Here is a 19467-nt window from a genome sequence, read left to right as displayed (position 1 = left end):
CGCTACGCACACGTCGTGTTACGGCTGCATGTTTGAGTGAATCTATAAAAAACCCTCAACCTTCGACTAAAAACTAAAGGCTATCAACCCAAAGTTTAAAGCGGAAGATTGAGTGACCCATTGGATCGTGCTACGCACACGTCGTGTCACGATCACACGTCCAAGTGGGTCTCCTAATCCTAATAGGGTGGAGTGGCGTGACAAGCCACTAAAAAGAAAATAAAGAGGGATGAATAATAAAGCGTATGCGCGTATGATAGTATACGTTTTGGAGGGGAGGGATCGAGAACCAACGCGTGGCTCTAAGGGTGACACACCCCCCCCAAAATGCAAATGCAAAGCGCGAGATAAAGCAAGTACAATCATACATCCAATCATCCAATCATACATACGTGAGTGAGGGAGTAGTTTGATATGCGCGTACGTGGCAAAAAGTCCTAGAAAGGGAAAATGCAATCCTAATATCCAAATGCTATACATAAAAAGGGTAGAAAAAAGGAAAAGAATGGCTAAATCAAATGCTTGGACCCACTTAGGAAGTCCCCAGTGGAGTCGCCAACTGTCGCGCCCCACTTTTTTTGGAAAAAATAAAATAATTGTTTTTTTGTTGAATTTTATTGATTTGGGAAAAATGAATTTTGTTGATAAAAACAAAAATGGGTCTAAATGGGACTTTTGAAAATGCGACGATTTGACCCAAGAAAAATAGTTCAAAAAGGGTTTTTATATGAAAAATGGAGTCGCCACTTGGTATAGAGTTAGGGTGTACCAAGTCACCCAAAAAATGAAATTTTTAAAGAAAAAAGTAAGAAAACCCTTTTTAAACGACTCCTAGTCCACGTAAAACAAAGAAAAAGGTTCGGGAGTCACATTTGACGAAGGGGAAGGCAAGGATAAAAATCCAAGGCACCCCTTCGACCTAACCAAGGCTAGTTGCGTGATTTAACCCTTATTTTCCTATATTTTCTACCCAAAGTATGTATTGCAAATTGGATTTGACTAATGAATGAGAAATGCAATCCTAAATCTAAGAAATGTTTCTTATGAGGCTTTTGGTCCCATTCACACGAGTCGTGACGGCCAATAAGGAAAGTCCTCATAGAAAATCATGAATGATGCAAATGAGGACTCAAATGAGAGTGTAAGTGTGCAAAGTGTAGAAAAAAGTGCATGTGTGCAATTTGAAAGTGTTTGTGTGCAAATGAATAAAAATATAAATGCTCGTGTGCAAGTGAATGAAAATAGTAAATATATAAGTAAAATAGGTGCAATGTGTGAAGTGAAAAGTAAAGAAAGTGAATAAGTGTGTGAATATGACATGTGGATTTAAAATATATAATTAGTGAGGAAAATAGTGAGAAAATGATATGAAAATGCATGAACTTAGAGGAATGCATCAGGTCGGGTACGGGAATGACCTCTAGTTTTTGTGATTTTAATTTTCCTTTGATTAGAAGGAAAAACTAGCGTGCTAAGGCTATTTTGAAGCCACACTCGCTCGTTTCCCTTACCCAAGGGGGTCCTTCAGGCAAATGTACCCTAACTAGCATGAGATGCAAGACCAAAAGTGAGGGGAAAGGGGGTCGGGGGCCTGCAAAAAATGATAAAACTAAAAAGAATGCATGGCATGTAATGAACATGCAAATATGTACTAACGAGGGGAAATCCCTAAGGGTCTAGCGTTGGACTAGCCCATTCTATGAATTCCGACTAGCGTTGGACAAGCGGAAACGTACATTCATCCATCACATTCATTTATAAATATAGAAAGCAAGTAGACATGCAAAATCACTTATAACACGTAGCACATAACACTTAGCATGCTCGACTAGATGCAATAGCTTAATAAAGCAAATTAAACACATAGCAAACCAAATAATACCCCAAAAGCAAATGAAACTATTACATGGGCTAACTAAAACAAATGGGGGAAGGGGGAAAAATGGACAAAGTGCTCTCCAATGCCCTATCTATTACAAGCCAAGAGGTGTACACATACCCCATAAATAAAATAAAAGAAAGACTTAAAAATGAAAGGAATTAAAGAAAACTTAAGAAAGCCAAGTAGACATGCAATTCTCATTTAGCACGTTGTATCACATAGGGAGAGGCAAAAAGGATAAAAGAAAGTTATACCTTCCCCCGCTTGTGAAGCTAATAAATGGAAAAGGTTCTAATTTGGGCTAAAACCATTAAACAAAGGATTAATGCACCAATTTAATAGTAAATCAAACAACATAAATTCTTCAAAAACAAAACATAGGGAACCACTAGTAGCTATAAAATTGAACCATTAAGTCCTTCAAATAATCAAACAAATCCATATTCAACAAATGGGATTCCAATTTGGAAGGAAAAGGAACTTTGAAGGATTAAATCGATTAATCTTTTCAATTGCTGGGGCCATAATAGAATAAGAAGGGACTTGAGGGGTCAAAGCGAAATTTGTGAAGATTATTTCATGCATGCAAATCAACATTCACGGCCAAAGCTTCTGCAATTCCATTTCTTTCTACAATTTCTGATATGCGTAAGTTGCAGCAATTCGGCATAGTGAACTATCACACATTTTTCAAGTAAAATCCAAGCAAACTATCACACATTTCTCTACTTTGCAAACATGAAACTTGTAAATTTACATTTCTTAAACTAAAGACACAGCCATGGTAATTCAAAAAGAAAACAGCGACAAGAAAAGAAATGGGTTATGGCCAAAAAAATCAAAAACTGCGGCAGAATTTCTTGAGTGAACTTTGCAGCTTGTTTTCATGTGGTTGGATCCTAAATAAACTCTATCAATGCCACAAATCCAATAACGGATGCAAGACTCTCACTCATGTTGTTCACTTTACTCAAACACAGCCATCTATTACCCGCAAAGATGTAAACAAATCATCCAAATACAAAGTGCAGCCAAGTAATGCAAGGATTAGTGGCTACTTCATTAGACCAGAAATTCACTTGAGAGTGTTGTTAGCAACACACAAGTGCACATGTTCACTCTCAACTTGGCCCATGAGGCTACTTCATACGGCAGAAAGAAATAAACAAACAACCTAGATGCCAAGCAATAAGGTGATCACTGCCGCAACAAGGATGGAGCAAAACCTGTTGTTCAAAACAATTTTGCTCAAGAAGGAAAATTCAGATTTTTAGATGTAAACACGCAGCTTTATTCAACAAATTTCGACCAAAACCATAACCTATAACTAAACAACGAGATATATAACTCAAACCAAATCAGCAAAACACATAAGCAAGACTGATGCAAAGCTGGGGACACATTTAAACACTTTCTTTGAGGAGGAACACAGCTGCAACCAAACCAAAAGTTTCGACATTACTATGAAACCAGCAACTTGAATTCACTCACGGGTTTCTTTCTGTGCAAATTCAGCTTTCATATGTGCAGGGAGACAACAAAACAGGTTCTTTAAACCTCAACCAAAGTCTAGCAATACAAAGGCGTTCGGACATCAACTAACTTCAAATCAAACAAAATTCAAGAAAAAACATCCTAAGGTCCCAAATTAAAAGAACAAACACAATGCAAAGAATCCCCTGCAACCTGCCGGCCTCACTCATTCAGCTTCAAAGAAAAAAAAGCAAAACAAACGAAGAAGCCAACAGCTTTTTTGATTCACAGGTTTTGCAACCAGAAAATTCCAATCAGAATTTTGATAACAAACAAATTCATATAGTAAACCATTTCAGATGCCTTGACAACTAGCAACTTCCAATAAAATTTTCCAGCCATGCAACCGAATTCCTAGCCATAAAGATCACATGCAACACCAAATAAAGAGCTATCTATCAGATTGGGTCCAAAATCAAGTTCAAATGTCATCAAAAATCACCATTTAACCAGAAATTCATCCAATTTCTCTCTCGGTTGTCATACATGTAAACAGATTTTATATTCCCTCAATTTTCTTGCTTAAACATGTTGATTAACTTCATGCAAAGCTCAATCATCCAGCTGCTAATTAGCTAAACATACAACTGAGCTCAGATCATCACAAGTTAGCAATTTAAAGCTGAAATTTCCAGCTCAAGCAATCGGACAGTTCCAATTCCTTAAAAATCAGATTTTCTTGTAACTTAGTTCATCATCCAACCGTACAACCCCACATGCATGCTTATAAACAGCTTCATCAACCCATAAACAACTCATCTAAGTCCAGAAATTACCTCAGTAGCAAGCTAAGCTTACGCACAAGAAGTCTGGAAAAATTTTCTTTCCTCTCGGTTCTCACGCCCGGTCTGAAGTGCTGGTTTGCTTGGCTGTGGCAGCCGGTGGAGCTGGTGGTTGTTGCGGTTGGAAACTGGATGTAGTTGGTAGAAACGGAAGTGCAGAATGGGTGGAGCTCGCTCACGGCTTCTCCCTGGTTTCACTCCAGCTCACGGACAGAAATTTTAAAGTGTTGCAGCTCGCGGATTCCCTCTTGTCCTCGGTTGGTTTGCCGAATGCAGCTCACTCTCTCCTATCTCAGTCGATGATCACGAGGTAAAGGATTTGGTTGTGGTTAGGAATCTGATAGTGGAGTGGAGATGGTGTCCTGAAAATGGGAAGCTAAGTCACGGATCAGGGAAGTGGGGTGTGTGTGGAGACTGAAAATGCACTCCGGCAGAAATGGAGATGTTTATTTTTTATTTTTTTTTATTTTTTTTTTCACCTTAATTATTTAACAAAAATAATAGTAAAACTAAATAATAATAAAAACAACAATTTTAATTACAAACACATCGAAATAAACAAACTAAAAATAACAAAATTATCATTTTCGATCTTTTCTTTCATTTTTCATCATTTCTCATCATTTTTTTTTTCAAAATAAATTAACAAAAATAAACCAAAATGCCAAAAAATTAAATTTGAACGTATTTTTGTGAACAATTTTCCTTTTTTTCTCTTTTTCCATGATTTTTCTACGTTAAAACTTAAAAATTAAAATAGAAACTAGAAACTAAAAAAACTAAAAGCAACCACGACAAATGAGAATAAAAAGTAAAAGAAATTACACCAAAAATTTGGTGTCTACATTCTCACTAAACGCGCTCTCGAAAATTAATTCTTAAAACAAGTCACTTTAAAAATATAACGAAACTATATTTCCACGTAATTAGGTTCAATAGTTCTAGAAAATAATACTCGGAATAAATAAACAAGTAAATAATTAAATAAGCTCAAAATAGGGTTTTAATAGGAGTTTTACGAGTCCTCACATGAGTCGAGTATTAACTCCTCAAATCTCCAATAAATTTGTATCCATACGTCTTTTGGAAAACTATCCACGCGTGAGTAGTATATGCTCACTTAGAACTTATTCACCTTTAATTCTCGATTAACTTTTCTTAATCTGCTATTGTCCGTTCTTAATTTCCACAGGATAATCATACTCTCGAATATAATATCACCTTGAAACACTCGTGTTCATTATTTCTCACTTAAACAATCCTCCAAAAATTGAAGTTGTTAACGGGATGTTTTAAAAGTATAATGAAGACATTATTCCATACAAATGGATTTAAAATGGTCGTAATAAATTATTTGGGGAAAATAGGTGGATAAATACTTAATTAAACCATTAATATTTGATAAAAATAAGAATTTTTTTTCGGGTCCTCACAAAATGGCTCTTATACAAAAAATGAAAGTTATAGTCCTTTGAGTTAAATTTTCAATGCATCAAGAATCATCCAATTTGGAGCTCTATGGACTGAAACATGACCAAAATACCTCAACTGATCAGAACTCTGTTTCAGCTTTCGACCATGAAAATATACTCCTGTATTTCGAATTTTTGACAATGAAAATGATTGAATTAGACTTTAATGTCTTATACCAAATGTATATCTATCTCTTAGTTTCAAAATGGTTTAAGAATCACCTCAATCCAATGTTTGTAACTCAAGATATAGCTAAAATACCACAAGGTGTCAAAGTTGGAAAACTTGCATTTCATCCTTTAAGTATTTTGCACTTCATGTTCTCTTTTTATCACTTCTAACCATCATCAATTATCCAATTATCTTCCCAACTCATTTCATTTGATGATTGAATCATTAAACCTAAAAAACATGAAAGTTTGACCATTAAAATCCATAGAAATACAATTTTTACCACTTAAACTACAAAACACATATTTTCACTAGAAACTTAGTTAATTAGATATAAAAGTAGTTAAAACAAATCAAAACTAATTAATAAAACACACTTAAAATATGCACTTATCAAACTCTCCTACAGTTGAACCATTGCTTATTCTCAAGCAATAAAAAATACAAACCAACAATGATCCAAAATTTTGAAAATAAACATATGTGCACAATTCAACTTCATTTCCTCAAAACAAGATAAATAACCATTATGCAATCATTCAATTAAGTTCAAGTACTCATAATATCAAGTAAAGGAGAGCCAATTATACCACAATTGTAATTAGTTCACTTCAATTTTTCATCCTTACCCAATTTCACCATCAAGTAAGTCATATGATCAATGAAAATGCTTCCTAAACTCATGGTCATCTTCTTATTCAAAATTAAAGAGGAATTATTTATATAGTATATCTACAATATATACTTAAGTTGTGAAAGTGTCTTTTGACGCGACGATCGACATTTTTAAATGAAGATCACCGGTTATTCGACACTTCAAATTCTCAAGTTGCTTTGCATACTCTTAATTCAAGTACCATTTTACATGAAAGTCGATATTTTTAGATGAAAACTCCCGGTTACTAAGTACAAGAACCATTGGAGTAGAACAAATCTTGTTCTCTCTCTTTTTTGTTTCTTTTTTTTCTACTTTTTTTTCTCTCTCTTTTTTTTTCAAAGTAAAGATAATAATTAGTCCCCTCAAAAGAATAATCATGAGAAGAGTATTGTAATTATTGATCATATTTATCACTTAACTTTGTAAAATCAAGTGAAGAGAAGAAATTTCATTAAATATACAAAATTTAGGCATAATTTTCTCCACTTTACAAGATACACTATCCTACAAATGTAATAAATTATAATCACATAATAGTCATTTTCAAGTTAAATAAGAAATGAAGTTTTTAAGTCACATACATTTATCTCAAAAGTAGAAGGAATTTGAGTTACTAATGGTATGGAACTTGTAGCTGTTTGGAAAAAAATTAAAACTTTTTTGGGGCATTTTGCAATTTTGGACAAAATTTTGAAAAATTTTTAGCAGAGTTTTCCCTTATAAATGGATAAAACTCCCTGCCAACAAACCTAGTTTTGAACAAATTAAAGCACAAGAAATATTTCCAAGGCAAGTCCAAATCATTTCAATAACAAGTCAATCACAACCAATATATATAATCTTAATTCTTCCCCCTGCACTTAACATGCACATTATCCTTAATGAGTAAAAAAGAAAACCAAGATAAAGAAAGGAATACTCCTTATTATTGCGATTGATGTTCATGAAGTGTCACAAACAATTATCCGCTTATCTCCAAAATTTCATGAGTTCCATTGGATAACCATTAGTAATTGAACTTAAGAATTGAAAAAGCAAAACAAACTAGGTAAGGATCAAAATGTGCAATAGTGACAAAGGTATAAAGGTTTTTTTTTTTTTGCAACTAACTCTTTGCCAATGTTTCCCATGTCATCACACAACATTTTTCAAACTTTTTATGCATTTAACACAATCATCACATTTATTACCCAGAATATGAATTATAAGCATGTCTCCTTCTCTAGGTAATTATAACATCACCATATAATAACAAGATTAGAAGTAAAATGCAATCTAAGGAATATACATTATGCACATGTTCAATTTTATCCCTAAAATGTCACTAAAATTGCTAAATTCTTCACATATTCAAAATTAATCATCCAATCAATCTCTATATGAAGATTAAGCAATCAAATTGGCTAAAATGTCATCATATAAGGAATGTATCTATGTAAGTATTATAAACAAGTCACATTTTAGCAATTTGAACCATCCAATTATGCTTAACAACATTCCAAAAGCAACTACTATATTGATCATAAAATAGGAATATGCATAAATTAAAACATTGTATAGATCATCACATTCCCACATTTGATCATCTAAACATGCTTAAAAATGTTAAATAAATCACAAATTCATCATTCAAAGTGTATCATTAAACTCAAAAGATATGCAAATGACGAATTTTTAAAATACCAAGCTAAATTCAAGAAATTTACTTCAAATTGGTAGAGTGATGTTTGGTGATACAAATGATGCAAAAAGCCCTATGAAAATCACCCCAATTGACCTCCAATTGATAGATTTAGAAAATGTGAACCCTAGCCTACAACCAATTTCTGATATGTTTTATGTGAATTCTAATCGGTTATAAAGGCTCTATGAAGGTTAAATGATGTTTGTTGAATGATTTTATGCAAGGAAATAGTGTATAAGAGAAGATTGGTGAAATGTGTGTGAGTGTGTGTGGAAATACATGAGGTGAAAGAGAAGAAGAGAAGAAAATGCAACCTACGTTTTGTCTTTTAAAAGAGGAACCCAAAAACACGACTTAAAAATGTGACTTAAAAACACGACCATGAGCTCGCGTTTTGGAGTCACGTTTTCTGCTTTAATGATGCAGAAAGGAATACATGGCTTCTAGAAAAACGCGACTTTAGGTCGCGTTTTGATGCCTACGTTTTCTATTCTATTGTTGCAGAATAGAATATGCGACTTGAGAAAATGCAATCTTTAGTCGCGTATTGAGTCGCATTTTGCAATTTTGTAATTTTTCTGCAAAATTTTTCAACTTTTCAAAAATTTGACTTTTACCCCAGATGCTCAAAATGCATCCTAAATCATCTTTTTGTCAAAATTATCAATACACGCACATGTAAAATGATCAAAACATGTATTTTACCCCTTTCTAATGAATCAAAAACAATTTTTACGCAAATAGAGGAATTGGGTTCCTTGATCAAATTTCGCCTTTTTCACCTCATTTGGTCACTTTTGCTTCCATTTTCAATACCTCCAAAATAAACAAAATAAAATAACATCAATACATATCAAAATGCTAAAATTGCACTAAATTGAAATAAAACACCAAATTATTGGGTTGCCTCCCAACAAGCGCTTCTTTATAGTCATTAACTTGACTATTTTACCTCATTTTTCAAGGAGGTTTTGTCAATGAATGATCCACCATTTTAGGATGTGATGGATCATTAAAAGTGATTTAAAATGCACGTGTTCAATGATGTGAGAGGTGGAAGTGGCTTACCTATCTCAAGTGCTTCATAGATATTACCTTGAATGTGCGCCACTTAAGAACTCATCAAAGGAACATCCGCTTGCGTTTCTTGGGTAACGACATCTTTAGCACCTATACTTTCAACACATTCCTCAAGAGGGGTGAAAAATGAATCATTGATACTCATCTACAAGAATATTATCTTGTGAAATAGACATTTTTTTATTGAAACACACATTAGATGCATCATTTTCATCAAAATGCACTCCATTTTCACATGCAACATGCTCACCATTCATACTAGAGTCATTGTGCATGTCATTAGAAGAAATAACTTCCCACAATACATGTAATTGATCTTGAATTCTACCAAAGTGAGAAGCTAATGCATCTAACCTTTCTTCAACCCTATCAAAACGGTCGGAGGTTGCATTAGTTAACTTTTCTATAGCTAATTCCAAAGATGGCTTAGAATCGTTAGCTAATGGTTCACTTTCTAATTTCTAAGATAAAGATGCATTAGTTAACTTTATATTGCCAATTCTCAAGATGGTCTAGATTGAAATTGAACACATTCGGATTGGTTATCATATAAATAAAGAGAAGTATTATATACACATTGATTATCCTAATCATAAGCATAAGATTGTCCCAATTAGGACTATTTTGACCAAAACAAAGATTGCAATGCCCAAATTTATCAAAATAATCTACATTTTATGCTTTCCTACATGTATGAGTAGCATGATAATCTCCACACAAGTCACAAATCACATGATAAGAATTGAAAGCATTAGCATTCTTCTTTTGCTCAATTTCATGCATAATGATGTTCAGTTGAACTTTTAACGTTATAACATCAAATTTAACCTTTAAACATCTCAAACCATTATCAAATGACATACCTTCGATAATTTCTTGGTTACCTCTATGCTTAGAGCTTTGCATGTAGTAACTATTAGCTACCGAACTTTCACTTCTCATGCATTGTCCGCACATATTTTCTACTCTTTTTGAACCCCTAAACATGCTCCCAAAGTTGTTCAAAAGCAAGTTTAGTCAAGAAGAATAAGTGACTCGACAAATACAAAACATACTAATAAAGACTCAACAAGAATACTAGACACAACAAAAATAAGTAAAATAAGCAAAATGTCTAAACTAATAAAATAGTTCTTAGCACCGATATTGACTAAATCTTCCCAGGTAACGGCGCCAAAAACTTGACAAGCGCGGGGTATACATATATCAATTAGCTTATCCACAATCAAGTTTTACATTTATAAAATTCTAAATACCCCACATACAATTTTTCGCAAGTATACGAGTCATTTATTGAGTATAAGGGTCTTAGGTGTCAATCCCACAGGGAAGATTATCAATTACTGATGTTTTTTAAATTTCTTTATTATTTAGACTATCACAGGTACAAGAAATTAAATCTACACTATAAAAGTAACAAAAATACAATAGAAAACTCCTAAAGGTATGGAATTCCTTACTACTCTTGCAAATGATATTACCGGTTAAGTGAATGCTATTATCTTGGCTAGTTATGGCATAATCTCCTAATGTATGTGAAACCTACTCTCATAGTGAATCAACTATACTTGTAGTTAAGCCATACCTACTCTCGTGGTTATGAAATTAACTACAAACTTATTTCTTCTATGAAATTACATGAAATAAGTCACTAAAGCCATATAAGTGCACCTCTACTCTCGTGAGTGAACTCTCTAGGTTTATCACTTTCTTGAGCTAGTGTTAAATTTTAATTCTTATTGCAAACTTAACCCCTTAAGACTATCACAATTAATAGCGTTTAATCATGATTAGAAAAGAAAAGTGATAAATAATTTACTCAAAATAATATCATCAAATAACCAAGTAAATATCATTAATAAGATATAACAAGTTCATCTATAACTCTAGGCATAAACTTTAGAAACACATATTGAAACACAAATCCAAAACTTGCATATTAACCATACTTAAGAATCCAATACAAAAGATAAAGAGTTGGAGAAGAGATAACCCTTGTCACATGAGTTTCAACCCCTCCTTCTTCATCTGCATCTTCATTCTAATCTAGCCAATACACAAGAGTAGATAACACATATAACTACCTAAATTATTCTATACTATACTGACCTAACTAATGAACTAAGGAAATTCTAGTGAAGACTAATTTTTAGTGAGTTTCTCTAGCCTTCCAAAGTAGTGAAAATGGTCTCCAAAGGCTGCTATTTATAGAGGATTCAAGAGCCAAATGAGTTGTTTCTAATTGCCATTTTTAACTTTTGAAACTCTCATAAGTTGTTTCTCCAATTTTCAACACTCTTCTTGGTCAGATACAACCGAAATTACTTGCTGGAATTGAGCTAGAAAGTTGTGTGAACAAAGAACAAGTTGCAGAGCAAGTTACAGCTGAAAATGATGAATATGGGATCTCGAAAATGTGACCTTAGGTCGTGTATTATATCCCACGTATTGCCTTTTGCAGGTTGCTCAATTCTGGACAGATTTCATCCTTGCTCTATTTTTTGTCCAATTTCAACTGATATTCTCTTGATGATAGAGGTTGAACTAACAATTGTACAAAACATAAAAGTTGTAGCCCTTTGAGTTAGCTTTCCAATGTATCAAGAATCATCCAATTTGGAGTTTTGTGATCCAAGAAATGATCAAAATACTCTCAACTGGTCAGAACTCTATTTTAGCTTTCGATCGTGAAAATGTACTTCTCTATTTCGACTTTTTGATAATGAAAACGGCTGAACTGGACTTCGATGTCTTCATACCAAATGTAGATCTATCTTTTAGTTTCAAAAGAAGCACCTCAATCCAATGCTTGTATCTCAAGATAAAGCCAAACTACCACAATATTTCAAAGCTAGAAAACTTGCATTTCATCCTTTGAGTATTTTGCACTTCATGTTCTCTTTTTATCATTTCAAACCATCATCAATCATCCAATTATCTTCTTAACTCACTCTTTTTGATGATTGAATCATTAAACCTACAAAATATGAAGTTTTCACCATTAAAATCTATAGAAATGCAATTTTTACCACTTAAACCACAAAATGCATATTTTCACTGGAAACTTAGTTAATTAGGTATCAAAGTAGTTAAAACACACTAAAACTAATTAATAAAACACACTTAAAACATGTAAAATATGCACTTATCAAGGAGTCCTAACAACTAGAAAAGGAGAAATTTGCAGCAGAAATGAAGAAGTCCTGGAGAGAAAGAAAAACTCATGTCCACCTCCAAACTCAAGCATCCACTCTAAAGACGGCAATTGCAAGAACAAATTCTAGACAATAATCCAAACTACTTTTGGATTATTAACTAGAAAATTATTTTCTTGTTCCTTCTTTTTGTTTCATATTAGAATCATCAATTAGTATATTCAAAGTTTTCAACCGTTGTACAATGTTCATCAATCCAACCATTGTACAAAATCCATCAACCAAGTAAGTATTTTAGTTGATGTAAATTTTCTTCATTAACAAAATATTTTGTCTCATCTTGATATCTATAATTTTATGTTGCGTTAATTTGTTGTAATCCAACATAAAAAACTTGCCTAATGTTTCTTCTACTAGTGTTTAAATATTTTTATACTGAAATTACAAATTAATTCTTAAAGGCCTTTGAGTCACTCTTATGTCCAAAAGTACCCATATCTAAGATAAATAAGGAAAAAAGAGACTTTAAAGATTTGAACATGTCGATAAAGAATTAAGAAATAATTCAGGTATAATAGTATTAACAAAGGTAGTGATTGAGAAAATCTTTATTTGGCTAGGAATTGTCCCTACTTTTTGTTGTATTGTAATGCATTAATCAACTAAATAAGGTCGTAGGTGAGCAACTTTATTCAAAGGGTAATTTTGGAAACATATTGTAAGAAAAGACAAGAAAATCAGTTTAAAGACTAGCAAGAAAAATAAAAGTAATATAAGAAAATAATAAGAAGTCTTTGTAAAACACAAACTCTAATAAATAATATGGTATTAAAATTATCAAAGTAAGAAGGACCAATGAAAACTTGTAATCGTAAAAGGTAATCACGCTTAATAATCAGATCGTTTACACCCCTACTAGCAACTATAAAAAGAGGAATCTGCAGCAGAGATGAATAGGTCCTGGAGAGAAAGAAAACTCACGTCTATCTTCAAATTCAAGCATCCACTCTGAAGACGGCAATTGCAAGAACAAATTCCAGACAATAATCCAAATCACTTTTGGATTATTAGCTAGAAAACTAGTTTCTTGTTCCTTCTTTTTGTTTCATATTAGAACCATCAATTAGCATATTCAAAGACTTCAATCGTTGTACAAAGTTTATCAATCTAGCCATTGTACAAAGTTTATCAACCAAGTAAGTGTTTTAGTTGATGTAAATTTTCTTCATCAATAAAATATTTTCCTCATCTTGATGCCTAAGATTTTATGTTGCATTAATTTGTTATAATCCAACATAAAAAACTTGTCTAAAGTTTCTCTACTTGTGTTTTAACACTTTTATATTGAAATTACAAATTAATTCTTAAAGGCCTTTGAGTCAATCTTATGTCCAAAGCACCCATACCTGAGATAAATAGGGGAAAAAGAGACTTTAAAGATTTGAACATGTTGATAAAAAATTCAGATATAATAGTATTAACAAAGATAGTGACGGAAAAAGTCTTTACTTGGGTAGGAATTGCCCATACTTTTTGTTGGATCGTAATACGTTAATCAACTAAACAAGGTTGTAGATAGGTGAAGAATTTTATTCAAATAGTAATTTAAGAAACGAATTTTAAGAAAAGACAAGAAAATTAGTTAAAAACCTAACTAGAAAAATAAAAATAATATAAGAAAGTAATAAGAAGTCTTTTGTAAAACACAAACTCTAATGAATAGAGTATTCAAATACTTTTACAACTTGGGTTGAATTAGCTAAGACTTTTCTTAATAAATTCTTTCCACCTGGAAAAACTGCTAAACTCAGAATGGATATAACTAGTTTCTCTCAGCAGGAAGGAGAGACATTGTATGAAGCTTAGGAGCGCTATCGGGAATTACAACGAAGATGTCCTCATCATGGTTTACCAGATTGGCTCGTAGTCCAAACATTTTACAATGGTCTCACCTATCCAACAAAGATACATGTAGATGCGGCAGCGGGGGGAGCTTTGATGGAAAAGACAGCTGAGGAAACTCAACAATTGATTGAAGAAATGGCTGGTAACAACTACCAATGGGTAAACGAACCAGGTAATACAAAGAGAACCGCAGGTATGTTTGAAGTAGATACCTTGAATATGTTAAGTGCAAAAATGGATAATGTGGTTAAGATGCTTAATAGGCACGTTGGTTCTAACTCTAATCAAGGAGTAGTTGTTGCATGGTGTACTACTTGCGGCGGAGATCATGATGATTCTATGTGTTCTAGCAGCGAACAGGTTCAATATCTCAACAATTACAACCGTCCACTCCAAAACAATCCATACTCCAAAACAATCCAGGATGGCGTATTCACCCGAATTTTGGATGGAAGGATCAAGGGAATCAACAAAGACCAGTTAATCCACCGGATTTTCAACCAAAGCAACCACTTCCGGAGTCCAAACCAGCTTGAAAATTGGCAATTGAAAAGCTGTCAAATGTATCAAATGATAAAATTGAAAAGTTAGCCAGTGCCACTACTCAACGGTTTGAAAGAATTGAAAGAAAGATGGACCAACTCACCAATATGTACAGGAATATTGAGGTCCAATTAGGGCAAATTACTAATGTGGTTAACAATCACAACCAAGGGGATTTACCTAGCAAGATTGAGGTGAACCCAAGGGAGTATGTGAAGGCTATAACCCTCCGTAGTGGTAAGGAATTAGGTTAGCCGTCGGTAGTTGAAAGTGGAAGAGAGTTTGAAAGAAGAGAAAATAAGCAATTGAGTGAGTTAGGAGAGGAAAGCAAGAAAATTAAAGGGAAAGAAAAGGTGGAAGAAAATGAATCACAAATGGGAGATATAACACCAATTCCTCCACCAGTGCCATTCCCTCAAAGATTGAAGCCTTCAAGAAATGATAAAGAGTTTGAGAAGTTTGTCAACATTTTCAAACAATTACATATTAACATTCCTTTTGTTGATCCTATTTTGCAGATTCCTTCATACGCAAAGTTTCTCAAGGAGATAATGACTAAGAAAAGAAAATTAGTAGATAGTGAGACAATTGCATTAACGGAAGAATGTAGTGCAATCACACAAAATAAATTGCCACCCAAGTTGAAAGATCCAGGGAGTTTCACAGTTCCTTGTACTATTGGTAATATAGAATTTTTTAAAACACTTTGTGATCTTGGTGCAAGTGTTTCATTAATCCCTTTAACTGTGGCTAGACAATTAGGATTGAAAGAGTTAAAACGTACTAACATTTTCTTGCAATTGGCTGACAGGTCTATTAGACATCCAATGGGCGTATTGGAGAATGTACTCATTAAAGTACAGAAATTCATTATTCCTGTCGATTTTGTTGTTTTAGATATGGAGGAAGATGTGAATGTGCTTATTATACTTGGCAGACGAGCTAAGTTCAAGTTCCAAATTGGTGAAGAGGAAGTGGAATTTGATTTGAGTAAAGTGGAGAAGTATCCCTCTTTTACTGACCATATTTATTCTGTTGACATATGTGGTGAATTGGCGTTAGAAATGAGTCAAGTTAATCTTGATGATGATTCTGTTGAACTTTGTCTTAATGGTATAGGCTTACAAGAGAAACAAGTTGAAGAAATGACTGAATTTTTGCAGGCACAAGTTCCTTATAAAAGGAGGAATGTATATGAGGAGTTAGGGATGAGCAAAGGGCTACCTCCACCATCGTGTGAGCAAGCTCCACGGCTTGAGCTTAAGCCACTGCCTAAACACCTCAAATATGCATTTTTTGGAGAAAAAGAGACATTACCGGTAATCGTCAATGCAGCACTAGATGAGGAACAATTAGACAAGTTATTGCGTGTTTTGAGGAAGCATTTGAAGGCTATAGGATGGACAATTTCTGATATCAAAGGAATTAGTCCAACTATTTGTATGTACAGGATTTTATTGGAAGAGAACTCTAAACCAGTGGTTGAAACTCAAAGAAGGTTAAATCCAAACATGAAAGAAGTGGTAAGAGTAGAAATTCTTAAATGGTTGGATGCAGGTATAATTTTTCCAATTTCTGATAGTGTTTGGATTTCTCCTATTCATGTAGTGCCAAAGAAGGGGAGGATAACCATAATACGTGGAAACAATGATGAAATGATTCCATCTAGAGTTGTGGTTGGGTGGAGAGTTTGTATAGATTATAAAAAACTGAATACAGCCACTAGAAAGGATCATTTTCCTCTACCTTTTCTTGATCAAATAGTAAAAAGATTAGCCGGTTATGAATTTTATTGTTTCTTGGATGGTTTTTCAGGATATGATCAAATGGTCATTGCACTGGAAGATCAAGAGAAAACCACATTCACATGTCCTTACGGCACTTTTGCATTTCGAAGAATGCCTTTTGGACTATGCAATGCACCAGTCACCTTCCAACGATGCATGATGCCAATTTTCTCTGATTTTAGTGAGAAAATTATGAAAATTTTCATGGATGATTTTTCTGTATTTGGATCTACTTATGATGATTGTCTTAACAATTTAGATCTAATTTTACAGAGATGTGAAGAAACAAACCTTGTACTCAATTGGAAAAAATGTCACTTCATGATTTGTGAGGGTATTGTGCTAGATCACAAAATTTCTTCAGAAGGTATTGAGGTTGATCAAGCCAAAATAGAGGTTATTGAGAGAATGCCTCCACCTACCAATGTGAAAGGCATTCGAAACTTTCTTGGACACGTGGAATTTTATCGGCGGTTTATTAAGGATTTCTCCAAACTTGCTAAACCTTTATGTGAATTACTTGCAAAAGATGTTCCTTTTCACTTTAATGATGAGTGTTTACTTGCTTTTAATAGGTTGAAGAAGGAACTTGATACGTTCCTCGATCAACTCATTTCGAGACACGTAGCACGTTTGCCCAAGGATCTAGCGAGAATGTCCAACGCTTGGAATTGCAGGATCTAGAACCAAACGGACGATACGATTTGATTCAAGATGGTAGGACAACGACTCCAATGAAGGTGACTACTCCACGGGATAGGTCGGTAGAACAATCTAGGACGAGACGCAAGATTGCTCAAAACCCTTGCCAAAGCAAGTATAAGGCTCGAACACTCTTCTTAGAAGAAGGAACGAAAATAAGACAATTTTATTGATAAAAGTTCTAACCTCTAAACCTTACAAAGCAAGCCTATTTATAGGCTAAAGTGACTAAAACCCTAAAGGGGCTAGGAAAAGGAAAAAGTCGGCCCATGCTCTTGGAACAAGATGGGCCGGCCCATGCTCTTACTTAATCATTAACTAATTGCTAACTAATTGATGGGGCCTAAGGCCTTATTCTCTTGGTGGCCCGCTTGACTCTTCGTGGGCTTGGATCATGGTGTAGATAACTTGATTGTCTCCGTCCAAGCCTTCAATATCTCTATCGACTCCATGTTGGTTTTGGACAATTCGAATAAAGGCTTGGAGGGATTCTTTGAAGAGCTTGGCTCGTGCATGTGTGACTGGGTCCAATGGAACTCAGACTGGGTCATTACTTGGGCTAAGGTCCGTGCACACATCAGTCCCCTCCACTTGAGAAGGATTTGTCCTCAAATCTGGATGGAAATGAATGACACGAACAAGGGTTGGTAGTCTGAATCCTCAAATCGAACGCCACCACAGATTGACTTACATGTTTCTTGGTTAGTTTGAAAAATGCTCACAACCAGCCTAGAAAAACTCATGCTTTACTCCAGTGACTCCTCTTGTTCGTATCATTCCCCTCCTCTTGAAAGCAATTTACCCACAAATTGAAGCACGAATGGTGACAAGACGAGTTACATGCCTTCGACTCAATCTTGTTATGATGGCTACAGATGGCATCCAATTCAAAGCCCATGTGCTAAGTTGGAAAATAACCCTTGTCGAACCTTGAATCTCACAAACCATCTTCAATGTATACTCAACTTGATTGTTTGTGGTCATGAGGTAAGGGTTCTCAAAGTGGTATGAAGTGTATCCTATGAAATCGAACTCGGGTTCGAACACACTTGCAAGGCACCAAGGCGGATTTGGTGATGTTGGAGCTTCATGTGGACTAAGAGCAAGACAAAAATTATAATGGTCATTGAAGTACTTGTTCTTTAAACGAACCCTTGGTACACAACCATCCCCAAAATGTGGAGTGTTCCCTTCAAGACGAGCTCGAATCAACTCCCCTTTGGTGTGGACTGATTTGAGTTGACATTGTTCCATGAATGGATACCAACGGGGTTTAACTCTTGAAGTACCAATTCCATGGAGGCTTGCAACGTCTACAATTGATTTTGGAATGGAACACACCAAGATCAGCTCAACTTGCCTTTGCTTGATCTGTATAAAAGAAGAAACACTAAACAAAGCAAAGGTAAGTTCGTTAAGAAAATAATAGGCCTTCACCGGGTTGCTCAAGATCAGCCCACTTTCTCTCTTTCTTCCTTTTTACCACCCATCTCATTAGATTTTTTCATCTCTTTTTCTAGTTCAACAGCTGACCCTTTCATCTCATTACTTTCAACTCCCTCAGGTTTTACCTCTGCTGGCACAATTCCCTCATCTAGCTTTTTCTCCATTCTATAATGCTCAAGCTCACTTTTCATGCATGCTAGATCAATACAAAGCTGGTCATAAGTAAGTGATACAAGTGCCAAACGACGACTATTAAATAAGAAGGAATACTTATTAGTATGTCCGTCATATCTAACTTCTCGCCTTAACATCCATGCTTTGCCCAACAACACATGTGTCACTTGAATTGGGACTACATCACACAACACCTCATCCACATATTTGCCAATTTGAATAGGTACAAGTGTGTGTTTAGTAACCCAAACATCACCATGAGTGCTCGTCAACTTGTACGGTTGAAGATGATCAATGGTTGAAAGATTTAATTTCTCAACCATGATAGCACTTGCAAAGTTGACTTCACAACTCCCATCAATGGCCAAGCTACAAATTTTATCTTTGACACCACAACGGATATAAAACCAACCAAGCAACTGAGATTTGACGAGGTCCAATTGCTCATCTACACCACGTAATGCCACTTCTTTGACTCGCTTAGGATCAGGA

At 34.5% G+C, this 19467-nt stretch overlaps 1 non-coding gene across 1 annotated transcript; it reads right to left on the bottom strand.

The window, feature by feature from the left end:
* Window positions 1-14221: 14221 nt before the first annotated feature.
* On the bottom strand, window positions 14222-14328 carry LOC113719476 (small nucleolar RNA R71). Its single transcript, XR_003454901.1, has one exon. It is a non-coding gene; the product is annotated as a small nucleolar RNA R71 (small nucleolar RNA).
* Window positions 14329-19467: the final 5139 nt, after the last annotated feature.

This window comes from Coffea arabica, chromosome 1e (genome assembly GCF_036785885.1).
Source record: "Coffea arabica cultivar ET-39 chromosome 1e, Coffea Arabica ET-39 HiFi, whole genome shotgun sequence".
NCBI lineage: Eukaryota > Viridiplantae > Streptophyta > Magnoliopsida > Gentianales > Rubiaceae > Coffea > Coffea arabica.
Note: the sequence above shows the minus strand (reverse complement) of the source record. Positions and strands in the feature narration are given on the sequence as shown.